The sequence below is a fragment of the Hetaerina americana genome, unplaced genomic scaffold (genome assembly GCF_022747635.1).
Source record: "Hetaerina americana unplaced genomic scaffold, ioHetAmer1.1.p SCAF_122, whole genome shotgun sequence".
NCBI classification, from domain to species: Eukaryota; Metazoa; Arthropoda; class Insecta; order Odonata; family Calopterygidae; genus Hetaerina; species Hetaerina americana.
In genome coordinates, this window is record NW_027286315.1 from 23,822 (window position 1) to 39,086 (window position 15,265).

General features: G+C 40.0%; 1 non-coding gene across 1 annotated transcript; it reads right to left on the reverse strand.

Moving 5' to 3' along the window:
- Positions 1-14,688: 14,688 nt before the first annotated feature.
- LOC139685960 (U1 spliceosomal RNA) lies at positions 14,689-14,851 on the reverse strand. Its single transcript, XR_011700250.1, has one exon. It is a non-coding gene; the product is annotated as a U1 spliceosomal RNA (small nuclear RNA).
- Between the last annotated feature and the right edge of the window lie 414 nt (positions 14,852-15,265).

Sequence of the window (15,265 nt, forward strand, 5' to 3'; positions counted from 1 at the left end):
TTCTATATTGAGTGTTAATCCCCATTTATTGCACCATTCAGAGATATTGTCTAAGTCTCTAGAGAATATCTCGCGATCTAGTTGGCTCCTTATTTCCCTGTATACCACCGTCTCGTCAGCAAATAACCTCAGATTGCTACCAACGTGTGTGCTTAAGTCATTAATATATATTAAGAAGAGAAAAGGCCCTATTACACTTTCCTGGGGGACGCCCGAAGTTACATATCTATCCGTTGAGGATAACCAATCAATGACTACTATTTGTTTGCGATTTGACAAGAAGTCTCTAATGCAATTAATAATTTTATCATTGATTCTACAGTATTTTAATTTATGTAACAGTTTATTGTGGGGGACTTTGTCGAAGGCTTTTTTGTGATCGAGGAATACTGCATCGACTTGTGTGTTGTTTTCTCCCAATCTAAGAATATCGTGAATGAAGAGACCAAGTTGTGTATCGCAAGATCTGTTTTTCCTAAATCCATGCAGGTTGTGGATAAGTAATGTACCATCTAGGTTCCTTACTGTCGCATTGGACTTTGGACGGGATGTACGCCTTCATTCCTTCGCGTAGATATTGAAGAAATAATTTCAAGTATAGTATTCTCCGTATTGATTGTCAGTGTTTTTGTTTTGTATTCTGGTAAATTTATATTTCAATATTCACGTGGTCCGTTACAATTTGCCTTGTTTTATAGGTATGTTTTACGCTTTTATTTATTTATTTTGACGAACTTAGTTTTTAAATCTACAAGAATAACCTTATGGTCACTGATTCCGTCTATTATTTCAATGTTAGTAATGATTTCGGGAATAGAAGTTACGTTAATGGCATCGACTCCGCGAAGTGATGGAAGAACACGTGTCTATTCCTACGAAGCAGATCAGATTTAATGAGATATTTTTACTCCTCAGGGAAAGGTAGTCTAATCAGATGACCATTATTGTGTACACGATTCTTCGACACTTAGCAATTAATGGCAATCTTAAAATATAGATTATACTTCTAGATTTCAAAGTTTACCAACAGGATAGAGATACAAGACCCGGAAGAGGGGTTTTCTTAGCAGTGAAAAGTCATTTTGAAAGCGGGCAAGTTTTATTTGAAAATGATAACACAGAAAGTATTTAATGCACCTTACTACGGACCAATCAACCGAACCTAAATTTAGGCTCTTTCTACAGACCACCAGACTCAGATTTGAAAACACTTCATACCGTCAACGATCAAATTTACTATTTTACATGATAAAATAATAACTGCATCATCATAATTGGTGGCGGTTTTAACCTCCTTGGTATATTTTTGGGACAGCAATAGCGTTAAACCTGGGACCCGCAATCACGAATCTTGCAATTCCTTAATAAAATTGGTGCAAATAAACTACAAGGAGTACGCATGCCCACCCGTCAAATAACATATTGGATCTATTTCTTACAAACACGCCTGAACCAATTATTAGTATATCTACTGACGAGGGCTTGAGTGACCATAAAGCAGTTTATATCAACTTGGGGATAGCAATAAAAAAATATTGTGAAACCAAAAAGAAAAATTTTTAATTACCAAAAAGGAGACTTTGAAACTTCTACATAATACCCAGCAAGCCGCCGCAAGGGCGTATGGCGGGGGTGTTAGGTCTCCAACCGTAAAAAAGAACAATACCACATTCAAAACAAAAACATGGAAAATTACACCCACAGCAGCGAACACACTCATACAAAAATCCCTTCATCCAACCCTCATTCACACACATATACCATAAATCAACTAACAACTGCACCCCAGGATGCAGCGCGAAAGCCATCCAACAACACGCAAGCCAGGACACAACATGCAAGAATGTGAAACACCGCTACCACATGAACACTCACCACAAAACACGAAACCCCCCGAGGAGCCTGTAAAAGGCAGGGAATGCGACCCAACGTTGCGGGTAGCAGGAATTTTTCCCGCGGAGAGGGAAGAGGGAGACTTAAAAACGGATGAACAGAACACTAATGAAGTCATTCAGAAAGAATAGATTACGATAACAAAACACACGAGGTTAGTGAAAGAGCATGCATGCTTAGTAGAGCTAAATATTCTTTAGCCACTGAGGGTGGCAAGTGGGTTTTTGTTCTATAACCCAGCAGTTGCTATCCCGTATTGTCCGTGGAAAGAAGGAGTACTTTAATCGGCTAGTTCTGGGATCTATTTCCCGTGTTTTATATGCATGATCCAAGCGACCAATGTATGTAGGAGTACGTATAATTTGCGAGACCTAGGTGCTGAAACATACGGATCTGAATTTATTTAATAATTTCAATCTTGCATTCAATCGCCTCTCTTCTATTGATTCCCACCCCAACTCCATGAGCATTTCGGTGACGCTTTGCGTTTTATCGTAAGAATTTCTTACGAAAAGGGCTGCCCGGCGTTGAACCTTGTCAATTTCCAGAATGAGACCTTTTTCACTCGGATCCCACAGGCTACATGCGTATTCCAAATGAGGCCTTACAAGAGCGTGGTAACAACGTTCCTTGACCTTCGAGTCCCTTTTGCCGACAGTGCGTTTAATCAATCCCAATTTTTCAAATACTTAACCGCAGACTATACGTATGTGAGTCCAAAAAGTTAAGTCTTTAATGAATGTAACACCTAGGTATTTTATCGTATCAACTACTGCTAGGTCAACTCCAGTTAATTTTTAAGCAAATCCCGTTGATCTTTTAAAAAAATTTGCCACCGAAAATTCATTGTAATTTAATGTCAGTCCCCAGTTAGAACACCATTCAGTAATGCAATCAAAATCCTGCGCTAGAATAAAACGATCCTCATCCCCAGATATCTCCCAAAAAATCACCGCGTCATCCGCGAACATCCTAATTTTACTTTACACTTCGTGGTTTAAATCGTTAACAAAAATCAAGAAAAGCAACGGCCCGATTACACTTCCCTGAGGTACCCCCGACGTGACTAACGCTGTCCGAACTAGCACCATCAAGGACTAACCTCTGTTTCATCTCCAAAAGAAAATCTTCAACCCAATTTATTGCACCCTTGTTTATACCCGCGACCTTTAATTTATGAATGAGTTTACTATGTGGAACCTTATCAAATACCTTTTGAAAAACTAAGAAGATCGCATCCACTTGACTACCTCTCTTACGCGATAAAAGTCAGTCATGAGTAAATAATCCTAATTGGGTTTCGCAGGAGTGGGTTTTCCTGTATCCATGGTGATTGTCACTTATGATGCTGAAGATTAGGTTAGATGAAGAAGATGTAGTTAATGGTATCAAAGTATCTCATTTTTGAACAGACAATTGTGTGCTCTAAGATTTTGCAAAAAAAGACGTTATATATGATAAATTAAATAAGTATATTTAGTATTGTGGCGCGTATACACCGCGGAAGGATCGTTTAGAACCGAATTGAGGGTTTAAACCAGAGATTGCTGGGATTTTGCCGGGAAATCGGGGCAGACTTCGTCGCTCTGAGGCCTGTCCTCTCATCGTGTCGGATACGCCTTAATCGTTCCGGGGTCTATTAGACTGCCGAGGCATCGCAGTTTGTAGCGCGTAGCTTACGCGAACACGTTACTACGGTTAATTATAGCTGATAGGCAAGAGCGTATGTCATATATTGGGATAATTAAGTAGAATCCAGCGCTTTTATCAATTCAGATCAGGTTATGCCTCTTAAATACCAAAAAATGGAACAAATAAACACTTGTGGTAAAACATCATACAACCCACGTAAATTTGATAAAATTGGCACCTCTAAAAACATAATATCTTCATCTACATAATACCCCGCAAGCCGCCGCGATGGCGTGTGGCGGGGGGTGTTAGGTCTCCAACCGTAAAAAAGAACAATACCACATTCAAAAAACGAACGTGGAAAATTACACCCACAGCAGCGCACACACTCATACAAAAATCCCTTCATCCAACCCTCATGCACACACATATACCTTAAATCGACAAACAACTGCACCCCAGGATGCAGCACGAAAGCCATCCAACAACACGCAAGCCAGGACACAACAAGCAAGAATGTAAAACACCACTACCGCATGAACAAGGACCACAAAACATGCGCTCCCCCGAGGAGACTGTAAAAGGCAGGGAATGCGACCCAACGTTCCAGGTAGCAAGAATTCCCCCCCGCGGAAAGGCAAGAGGAATTGAAAGGGAGACTTAAAAACAAATGAACAGAACACTAAAGATGTCATTCGGAAAGAATAGATTACGATAACAAAACACACGAGGTTAGTGAAAGAGCATGCACGCTTAGTAGAGCTAAATATTCTTTAGCCACTGAGGGTGGCAAGTGGGTTTTTGCTCTATTACCCTGCAGTTGCTATCCCGTATTGTCCGTGGAAAGAAGGAGTACTTTAATCGGCTAGTTCTGGGATCTATTTCCCGTGTTTTATATGCATGATCCAAGCGACCAATGTATGTAGGAGTACGAATAATTTGCGAGACCTCGGTGCTGAAACATGCGGATCTGAATTTATTTAATAATTTCAATCTTGCATTCAATCGCCTCTCTTCTATTGATTCCCACCCCAACTCCATGAGCATTTCGGTGACGCTTTGCGTTTTATCGTAAGAATTTTTTACGAAACGGGCTGCCCGGCGTTGAACCTTCTCAATTTCCCGAATGAGACCTTTTTCACTCGGATCCCACACGCTGCATGCGTATTCTAAATGAGGCCTTACAAGAGCGTGGTAACAACGTTCCTTGACCTTCGAGTCACCTTTGCCGACAATGCGTCTAATCAATCCCAATTTTTCAAATACTTAACCGCAGACTATACGTATGTGAGTCCCAAAAGTTAAGTCTTTAGTGAATGTAATACCTAGGTATTTTACCGTATCAACTACTGCTGGGTCAACTCCAGTCAATTTTTAAGCAAATCCCGTTGATCTTTTAAAGAAATTTGCCACCGAACATTTATTATAATTTAGTGTCAATCCCCAGTTAGAACACCATTTAGTAATGTAATCTAAATCCTTAGAAGATCACATCCACTTGCCTGCCTCTCTCACGCGATAAAAGTAAGTCATGAGTTAATAATCCTAATTGGGTTTCGCAGGAGCAGGTTTTCCTGAATCCGTGTTGATTGTCACTTAAAAAAACTAATGCTATCAAGGTGTCTTATTATTGAACTGACATTTATGTGCTCTAAGATTTTAAAACAGATAGAAGTGAGAGGGTCTGTAATTACTAAGGTCCTCCCTGTCGCCACTTTTAAAAATAGGCGTTATTTGCACGGTTTTCCAAATGTTAGGTACTTTGCACTCTGTGAGGGATTTGTTAAATATAAATTCAAGGTATGGGGCAATGTTTGGAGCTAAAAGTTTTATCACCCTAGCTGGTATATTTTCGGAACCCGGGGATTTGTTGGGTTTAATCTCATTAAGCAATTTAAGAATTCCTTGTTGGTCCACTGTTATTTTTTCCATGGCTCGAGTATGCATTGTTTCTTGGAGATATGCGGTGGCAACATCGTTCGTAAAAACACTTTGGAAGAATGAAATTAGGATGTTATCTTTACCCCCACTGTCTCTATGAATTATATTGCTACTATCCCTTAAGCAAGCCACGGTTTATTTACTCCCATTTACTTCCCTAACATTTGACCAGAAAGCTGTCTACATCTACATAATACCCCGCAAGCCGCCGCAAGGGTTTGTGGCGGGGGGTATTAGGTCACCAACCGTAAAAAGGAACAATACCACATGCAAAAAGACAGCGTGGAAAATTACACCCACAGCAGCGCACACACTGAAGCAAAAATCCCTTCACCCAACACTCATGCAAACACACAAAAGTTGGCAAAGGGAGTGAATGTAATCCTTTTGCCTCTGTTAACCACCTATTGTCTCAAAAAAAGTTTTGTTAGTGTACATAAAACCGAAAAACAGAAAGCCATTGACCTAATTAAAACTATATCATTAAACTGCTGCAGCATTAGAAACAAATTATCGGATATTGAACATATTTTTGTCAGTACAAACGCGGGCATAGTAGTTGGAACGGAAAGTTGGCTCACCGGAGACATAGCAAACCATTAGGTTTTTACAAACTTTTTCACAATTTACAGAAGGGACAGACCAAATAGATTGAGTTGGGCAGTATTCATTGCATTATAGTCACATCTTAGTAGCCAACGATACGACCGACTGTCAAAAGAGCTAACTCCAGTTGCTATCGAGAAATATATCCCCCTCACAAAAATGTTAATAGACTGAAAATATTTCTAGTATAACACTCAAGGGTAGTAAGTAAATAATAAATCAACCAATGTATAATAATCTGGTATAAGGGACAGAGATGGGCCATCCCTTCGTTGGGAATATTTTCCTCCAGGATTTCAAAAACGAATGAAGGAACTAATTAAATTATTCCCTCGAAATCTGGTCAGGTATCTGAACGACATAATCACTGCTTAAAACACTAGTAAAAGTGACATGCGCAAATTTATCCAGGAACTTAATAGCAAACGGAATGCAGCCAAATTCAATCACGAATTTCAATACCACAATGTACTTCCATTTATGCACATACTTTTCTTTAGAAATGGTGAGCAAGTCGAATTAAAATTCATTGGAAAAAAAAATTGAAACCAAAACCCACACAAAGGCGACACACTCCACACCCTAATGAACAAAACATGAAAGCCTACAATTGTGAAATAATCCACATGCTCACGGTCCCTCTCACAAAACCACGACACGAAAAAAAATTAAAACACACAGTCGTAGCAAAAGGATACGATCGTAAAATGATAGACAAAGTCTTCACCTACTGTAAGAAAAAACGTTCAAATAAATAAGACACACCCTCACATTTGAACAAAACGGCAAAAAATAATTCTTTTCCCTTCAATTTCAACCCGAAATTAAAAAACTCCTCGAAAATATATTTTAAAAGTTAGACCCTTATATCAGTTGCTGACACTAAAACGCAAAGCGAAACTTATCAAGCATTTCTCCAAAGACGAAACGGTCTCAGTATAAGAATATGGAATCTCTGAGGTCAAGTGCATCACATGTCGCACATAGTACATTAGACCGAAAACACGCTATGCGAAGAATACTAGGTTCATGAAACACTTTGATGAGCATGAAAACTGTCGTTTTGACCAATTGGACGTCGGTATACACATTGGCGAAACTTGCCATCAAATTAAAAACACACAAACTTCATAATAAACTCGACCGAGAACTTATAATGCAAATGGAACGAAAAGGTATATCTCGATGACTACGTTTATTCATGTCCGCAAAAGATTTTCTATAGAGCCACTTTGCCTTTAATAATCTCGATGGCTCCGACAAATAAAGCCGCATTTTCAGAATATTAACTGCCTCGACGCGCGTTGTCACACGTAACTACGGCACCGTTTGCATTTTCTGATTATCCCGCGTAAAAAAATTGGAAGACTATCATTTGAAAGAAACCTTACATGTGAGAAACCTGATATGGATGAATTATTTTTGTGGGAAATTTGCAAGAGGAGGAGAGTAAAAAAGAGATGAAGAACAGAGGGAAGTTTATAAAGATGACCTCCCATGAGGGAGATTATTGCAACAGGGAGTCTTGGTGACTGATCAATGGATGCATCCAAAACATTTTCACAAAAAATATTGGAAGCCAATGTATAAATGTCTAAACTTACAATTATTCCCATTCGCTGGATTTGCTGAAGTTCCATTCCCAAGGAATCCTTATTTCAGTCCTTCACTTCCATACATTTCCCCCTCTGATAGCAGTGTGACATTCTTCCCTTTTCAAGGAATTCTTATTGAAACACACGCACACGGATCGCATCACTGAAAAAGATTTAAAAAAAACAAGTTAGACAAAAGTCCAAAACACTCAAGAATGTGCGTGAAAAAGCTTTCCATTTTCAATATCTTATTCGCATTCAATAGAATGCCCAACTCCTGGTAATTACGACAAAGAACGCTAAACCCCAATGTTTAATCTGCAATAAGAAAGCGTATTTATTTAACTTTTAAATGGAAATATGTAATGTATCGTATGACCCAACAACAGTCATATAAAGTGAAGCTATGAGTGCTCGGAACATGGAATTCATTGTCACCGGAAAAGCGATTTCCTCCAGCCTGAGTCAAAAAGAGTCTTTTAGTAAAATAGGGCAAAATGCACTGAACCTAGTAAACTTTAGCCTTAACACCGAACCAGCCGACACCGACTTTTAGCTTTAACTAAAGCTTTAACTTAAAGACTAAAGCTTTAACACCGACCATTGCAATTTAAACCGCCATCGCTTTCTTACGAAAAACGTTCTGACGCCTTGGACTCTGGTTCGTTCGAGTTTAAATACTATTTTAGATTACTCTTTCAATGAGTGTGGAAGCAAGATGCAAAACGTAAAATCAGTGGACTGACTGCAGATAACGATATGTCTTAACATATTTAGTTTATCTGCATTTGGAATGGAAAATTTGTTGAGATTTCGGTTCCCGGGCACAAAGAAGAGGAAATCAGCAATCTTTAGTGAAGAAAATTGGCGACGACTTTTATTGTCGCGTATCAGCAACCTCTCTGTCCTCTCGGCTATAACTATAATTTAAAACCAATCGAAATTGCAATACTTTACCCGTTTAGTTGTAAATTTTGATGCAATTTAACTTTTCCCTGGCAAACCTCTTACGGATAAGTTATTAGCAATCGCCCGAAAAATCAGCTGTTACTGATAGTCCCATAATTACATTGAAATCGACATATTCGTCGCTTTCGCAATAATAATTATAATATTTCTTCGCACTGAATGAATTACACCCTTTTTCAAAATAGCAAACTAGATCATAAGGCAACCAACATTACTCGTAGAAGGCGCGAATATGTAGCAAGTATGTACTCACCTCCTTTCATCACGACGACCAAAGACGAACTGAAAGAAATAGTTAATCGAAGGAATAGCAGGTGACGAAAACCGTTGGATGACGTCATTTTTAAAATTTGAAAAAGTTCCGTTGAGTTAGTTTTTTAAAAAGTTAATAGAATCTACATTTAAAAAAAAATCATCAAGATTTGGTAATTCAATTAAAAAAAAACGTTTTCTTTATTAATGAATTTATTTTTAATTCAATATTAATTTTGTTACGTATTTTAACTAACCGCCGTAGTCTGCTCTTCAACCACCAGATTGCGCCAAAGTAAACGGTTAACCACTTGCACAAGCTATCTCAGAACGCTGACAACGACACGACGAAGGCGCGCAATTGCACACAGACACGTACGTACCTGAGAAATATTGAATCGCATCTTGACCTCTCGGTCCATCCCTCGCTCCTACCGTCTTGGTTTCCCATCTCCCGGTAAAAAGCATTATTAAATCCTCTTGAATATATCTTGGTTACTTAATCTTTTACAGAATAGATACACTCTCACTAAGAACCCGCCTCGGTTGACAACGTAATCACCCATCACACGAAATTAGGTAATCATTCTTGGCGGCACGAGTCGTCGTTCTGTGGATACTATGAATCATTTTGATGGACCATAACCTGACAGATATGAGAGCACTTTATAAACATCCGCAGGGGAAACTAGATATGTACTCTGGGCATGGGTTTTGTGTCCACTAGGATAGGAGGTCTATAATGTGATCCTATGGACACCAGGAATATCCGGAATGAAATCGAAAACATTACTCTTTCACGGTATTAAACCAATCGACACCAAGTAATAATATGACTGCATCCCATGTCAGCTTTCAGTCACTACCCCTCCACGATTCGCATCCGCACGGATCACTTTTATATTTGACAAAATATTGGATAACGTACGTACTTTTAATACGTGGAGAAGGCGCACTTCTTAACAAATCACTGGTGGACAGACATTCTTTCGGAAAACAAAAGCACAACCCTCGAGACTCTTCCAGCTGCTATTGAAGTGACTAAACGGACGCTTCACATTGAACAAAGCAGGACGATACTCTTTCCCTCACAGCACATAGTTCGAAAATTTAACGATCTAGTTTCGGCATTATACTCACGTGATTTAAAACAAAACCGGGGCGCAGTAGAATTTCCTTATTGGTGTAATTTTCCTTTGCCAGCCTGTAGTGTGTTCCACTGGACACATCCTTCTAGTGGCTGCAAAAGTTTTTCTGGCGTTTTATTATGCTTATGTTCTCGTGCCTCCAAATTTTGGTTCGTTTTAGCGTCCCTGGTATGCCCCATTTTTTTCAATGCGAGAAGTCGCATTGCGTAATGCGGTTTTTAAGCGGAGGGAAGTAATCTAAATACGTCAATTTCTTAGAGCGCAAAGCTGAGTTGCTCCCATCAAAACCTGAACTTTTGTTATTTCAAAGATTTTGCATTCTCTTCGAAGGATATTAGACCTTAAAAGACCCTTCATTTTGTGTTTGGATGTTCTTCTTACTTGCATTTTTAACTATTTCAGTGACCTGTGTGATGCGAGTGGAATAGGATTATTAATGAAGTATCTAGCTATGAATGTTTCTTTGGCTGAGAACAAAGAAGATAAGGGAAACTGCGGTGAGAATAAGAGGAATTGGATTTGCCGGACCTTCCGAGAATTCAAGTACGAGAGTGACTATTATAAGTAGCATGCATTCACCACGTTTCTCAATGCCCTGTGAAGTTATTGTTCCACACCCACCCTTCAGCGTCATTTTGCGAAAGAAAACCGACTCTCCTCCCCTCATTTAATTCAGTAAAGCGTTGACCTTGCGTAATGATTGAACTCCGTTCAATGTCTTCCGGTAATGGAAGTAGGCAAACACTTTCCAGGTCGTAACTACGTATCGTACACATCGGTGTTATTTCTTGCGAGTAAACCCGTTCACCGCTACCCTGGAGTATTTCGTTCTTGGGAGTAGGGTTCTTACGATACTGAGTTTTTTCTCCGGCCATACTTCCCAATTCCTTGAAAATTCTACCGCTGCAATATCACCCACCTATCCCAACCACGCGGGTTACCTCGACTGTCGCACAACCTCTTATTAATAACTACTGCAATTAGAACCCATATAGTATTATCTCTACCACACAGGAATTTTTTTTCTCGCTCTCGTCCATTGGTCTTTCATTTCACTCAGCCCCTCCTATGGAAATTATTTCACGTCCTCATTTTGTCATTGGAAGTCGATCCGCTGCTTCCTTGTACTGTTTATCTGTACTTCATAACGTACTGAATTTATCTGTGACAAACTAGGGAATGGCTATCCATTGTCTGTTTAACTTATGTAATTGGTGTTATGACCTATTTACCAGAGTTATTTATGTTCCTTTTGCTACATTTTTTTTGAGTTTTGGGCAGGGTTCAGTTAAGTTCAGAAGTAGATCATCGAAAAAGCCATTAAAGGCATCACTTTAGAATAAACTTAAGAATTAGTAAATTTTGAACATACCTGAACTGGTGGGTTGTGTGTGCGAAACGGCAGTAACTTCTATATAATTTAATGATAGATCCAAATTTGGACTCGGCTAACATGCACTCGGTGGGTTTATTTGTAACTTACATATAAAGTTTAATGCGCGGTTCATTTGTCGTAACGACACCATATTAATTAAGCGTTAACTCCCGTACCATTTGCCTGAACCTCGATGAGCAGTTACATTCCCTGACGACATTCAGAAAGCATTTAAAATAAGAGATGCAGTCACACTGTTGAAGCGAGGAAGGGCTGTTTCCATCGAAAGTATTTGGGTGAGTCGATTTGACTCACTAGCTCCTGTCAAACCACCTCTTTCATCGTTCAATTCTCGCCTGTATTCTTCTCGACAACGGGAAGAGAGCTGAATAGTTTAAGATGCACCTACATTTGGTAAGAAATGATAATAATGATACCATTTTCCTAATCAGACTAGGAGAAACTATTACTATTCCGCTAGGTGACGTGAACCTTACGAAGGGGATTTTTACGACTAACCCAACACTTTGTAAGATGCCCCTTACGAATTCGATGTAGAAAGCTCCGGCTTTCTTGGACTGGGTTGCTTAGAAATGTCACGTGTTACAGTCCGGCGTAAAAACTCCCACATTGCCCCTTTAACTGCACCCTCCTACCTCATTTCACGATCCGTACGAAGATGAACTTCCCAGACGCAGGGGCCGCGTCGCCAGCGGCCGTGGAATGGGACAGTGGGGTTATAAAGGGCAGGGGCCACAAGAAGAGGGCGGGGGGAGAAGAGGAGGTTTTGGCTACTGGTGGGTGGACGGCCTTTGGGTGTCTCAAAGTCGTTAACGTCGGCCGCCGATGAGATATGCTTCCCTCGTGCTCCTCTGCCCCACATCTCTGTGAGACCTTCCTCTTGGCTCCGGCGCTAATTGTCAGCTTTGTGTTCGCGCGCCCGCGAAGAGAGGGGGACGAGAGCCGGGAGAGGATGCGCCTCGAGAGAAACACACACATTCCCTCCCCCCCAAGGTGCCGCTTTCTTACGCGGGTCCAGAAAGTACACGCTTCCCCCCCCCCCCAGGGTGGAGTTGAGGGGCTAAGTCCTCTCTTCATCCTTCTTCTCTCCTTCCTCCTCCCCCCCCTCACACTCCCTCTCGGTTTGCTCCGGAGTTACGAGGGTGGGGCCGTGTAAAGTTAGGAGGGAGACCTTACGAAAAATTAAGACTTCTCGTATTATTTTTGAAATCTGAATATTTGGCTGGGTGCAGAAGAAAATATTATTTGTTGGATAGTTTTTGATAGCCAATGATAGTGAAGTGGGGGAGAAAAGAGTGGGATGAAGGAAATACGAGGATTGATGAGAGGGAATGGTGATGCACGAGTTTTGATTGCTCTCAGGATAATTCTTCGTCATTTGGTGACTGAAAGACCAAATCTATGTGTTGGTGTTGGCACTTTCTCCTTGCATGAGTGGCAGGGTATTACGAGTGGTCACCGAGGGAGAGATGCCATGTGGTGGAAGGGAAGGAGAGGTAGCGAGGGACGTAAAGTATGTAAACAAGGGTCAGTAGAAGGTTAACAAGGGAGATGCAATGTCGTTTAGATGGCAAGACTGTCGTTTCATAGTGCAGAGAATGATTTTCGGATGTTTACACAATTGAGCGCGGGGAATTAAAGAGGAAGGCTACAGCTACTTTGATGCATGCCAGATAGATAGATAGTAGTCTTTATTTTGGGGCGAGATTTAGAATATGGAGCCTCTTCATCCACCTAATCCCTCGTCTTAATATCTTAGGACTAACATACATCAACACAATACATTAGTTGCCTAGTTAATTAATAAGAATAACACAATATATAAAACATACACACATACAATGCATACAAATAAATACTATGCATACACATGCTAATGATAGGGGATACGTTGGGATCCTTGCCCGAATTTAAAATACATGTTTAGTCGGATTTACGGGTGAAAGCGCATGTGTACGGGTCTTGGAGAAAGGGCATGTGTACGGGTCTTGGAGATGGAGATGGGGGGACTCTCCGAGAGGTGAATGTCTGCGGAGGATACGGAGTGGGTGGTATCTATTAAATGTTTGGCGATGATGCATTTAGTATATCATTAGGATTTATCTTTGAATTGCCAAATATATTTAATATTCATCCAATAAAATGAAAAAAGCGCATTAGCCAAAAATAATCAAGCAGATTCAAAGAAAATCTTTATTAAGAGTTTTGCGTTTGAGCAAAAATACGAGAGTTAAAAATTTGTCAGATAAATTTCAGCGTGAATTTACTAGCGGAGGAATTAAATTGTCAATAAAATTGGTATCATACGCTTTCTTTAAGCGTACTCAAACATTTAAATAAATAAATTTATCGTGCCATGACACAAGATATACAATTCATTAGGGTCGTAAGGGGGAAACCTCTATTGGTTCTTTAATTACATTTCAGTTTAGGGCAGTGCAAAATGCAAGAATTTCGATTTCGAAATATTATTAATTAATTGTTTCTAAATCTGCCGTGAATATTTAAAAGGGATTTTTTGGAATACTTTCCTTGAAGAGAGTGACAGGGAAGTCACCCAATGAGAATTTCTGTAAAAAGGTGGGAACTATGAGGCTAGTAAGAATAATTGCATGCATCAGATGTTGTGATCACACTGAAGGAATTATAATGGCCCCACACTACTCAGGTAGATCAGACCACAAAGGTAAAATAAGGGAGATAGATTCCAGGACTGATAGGTACAAATACTCATTCTTCCCCCGAGCAATAAGAAATCATAATAGTAAGAAACCGAATTCACTTTAGAAATATTAAAAACATTGAATTTACCAGTCGGAGCAAAGTTAAACACTGCAAAGCTGTTAGGTATACTTTCAGGTGCATGTGTATGTAAGATGTAGTTTGAGTGTTTGCATTGAGTGTGGGGTGCAAGTGTTTTTGCATGAATGTATGCCATGTTTTCTTTGTGGATGTATGAATTTGTGGTTCTTGCAAGCGGTCTTTTTTTCTTTCCTAAAGTACGGGTGGTGTCCTAACACCCCCCGCCACACGCCCTTGCGGGGTATTAAGTAGATGTACCTTGATGCTAATCCAAGGATGGCTACTACAGAATTACACCATGAGCAGTGATTGCAAACGTGTAACCATCACATGACCTTCCGGAACCCATACGGTTTCAGTCTGAGACATGCAGGGTAAACGCTTATACCTCCTATTACCTACATAGTTATCATGCCAAAAGCTTCTTCGACACTTAACACGTGAACTTTTTATTGAGGGACGGCGCGAACGCAGTCCCTACTACCAAAAATTGTGCGCCCGAGTTACCCACATTTGGGGCAATCGCAGGAGTCAGCCCACCCGGAGTGCAATGGGCAAGCCTCTTCCTGGGGGAACCACCTTGCGGATCATGGTAGACCCCTACGCCAGGTAAGTATGCTTAATCCGCAGTCTCCAAGCGTACGGTTCAGAGTCTGCAAATATTATGCCTGCGTTTTCCATATATTGATCGCTATTATTTCTCTTCAACTTCATCAACAAGGGTTCAAGTTAAATGCATCACTTATTAAATTGTATAATACACTAAATGGTCATCGCATTTCATCTGTGTAAATTACAAATTGGCCGCGTCTGAGGTAGTTCTAAGTTTTTGCGGTCGGTTTTTACATGCGATTTTCGCTTTCTATTTACTTTCCAGTTATTTATCGCGCAAAGATTTGCTGATATATTGATTACAATAGCGTGCCTGCAACTTGAAATATTGCACCTCGTTTCCCAGGTTATATATTTATAAATTCATGACTCAATCTTATTACCTCTACAATAATTATTCAAATTATGTAAAACTAATA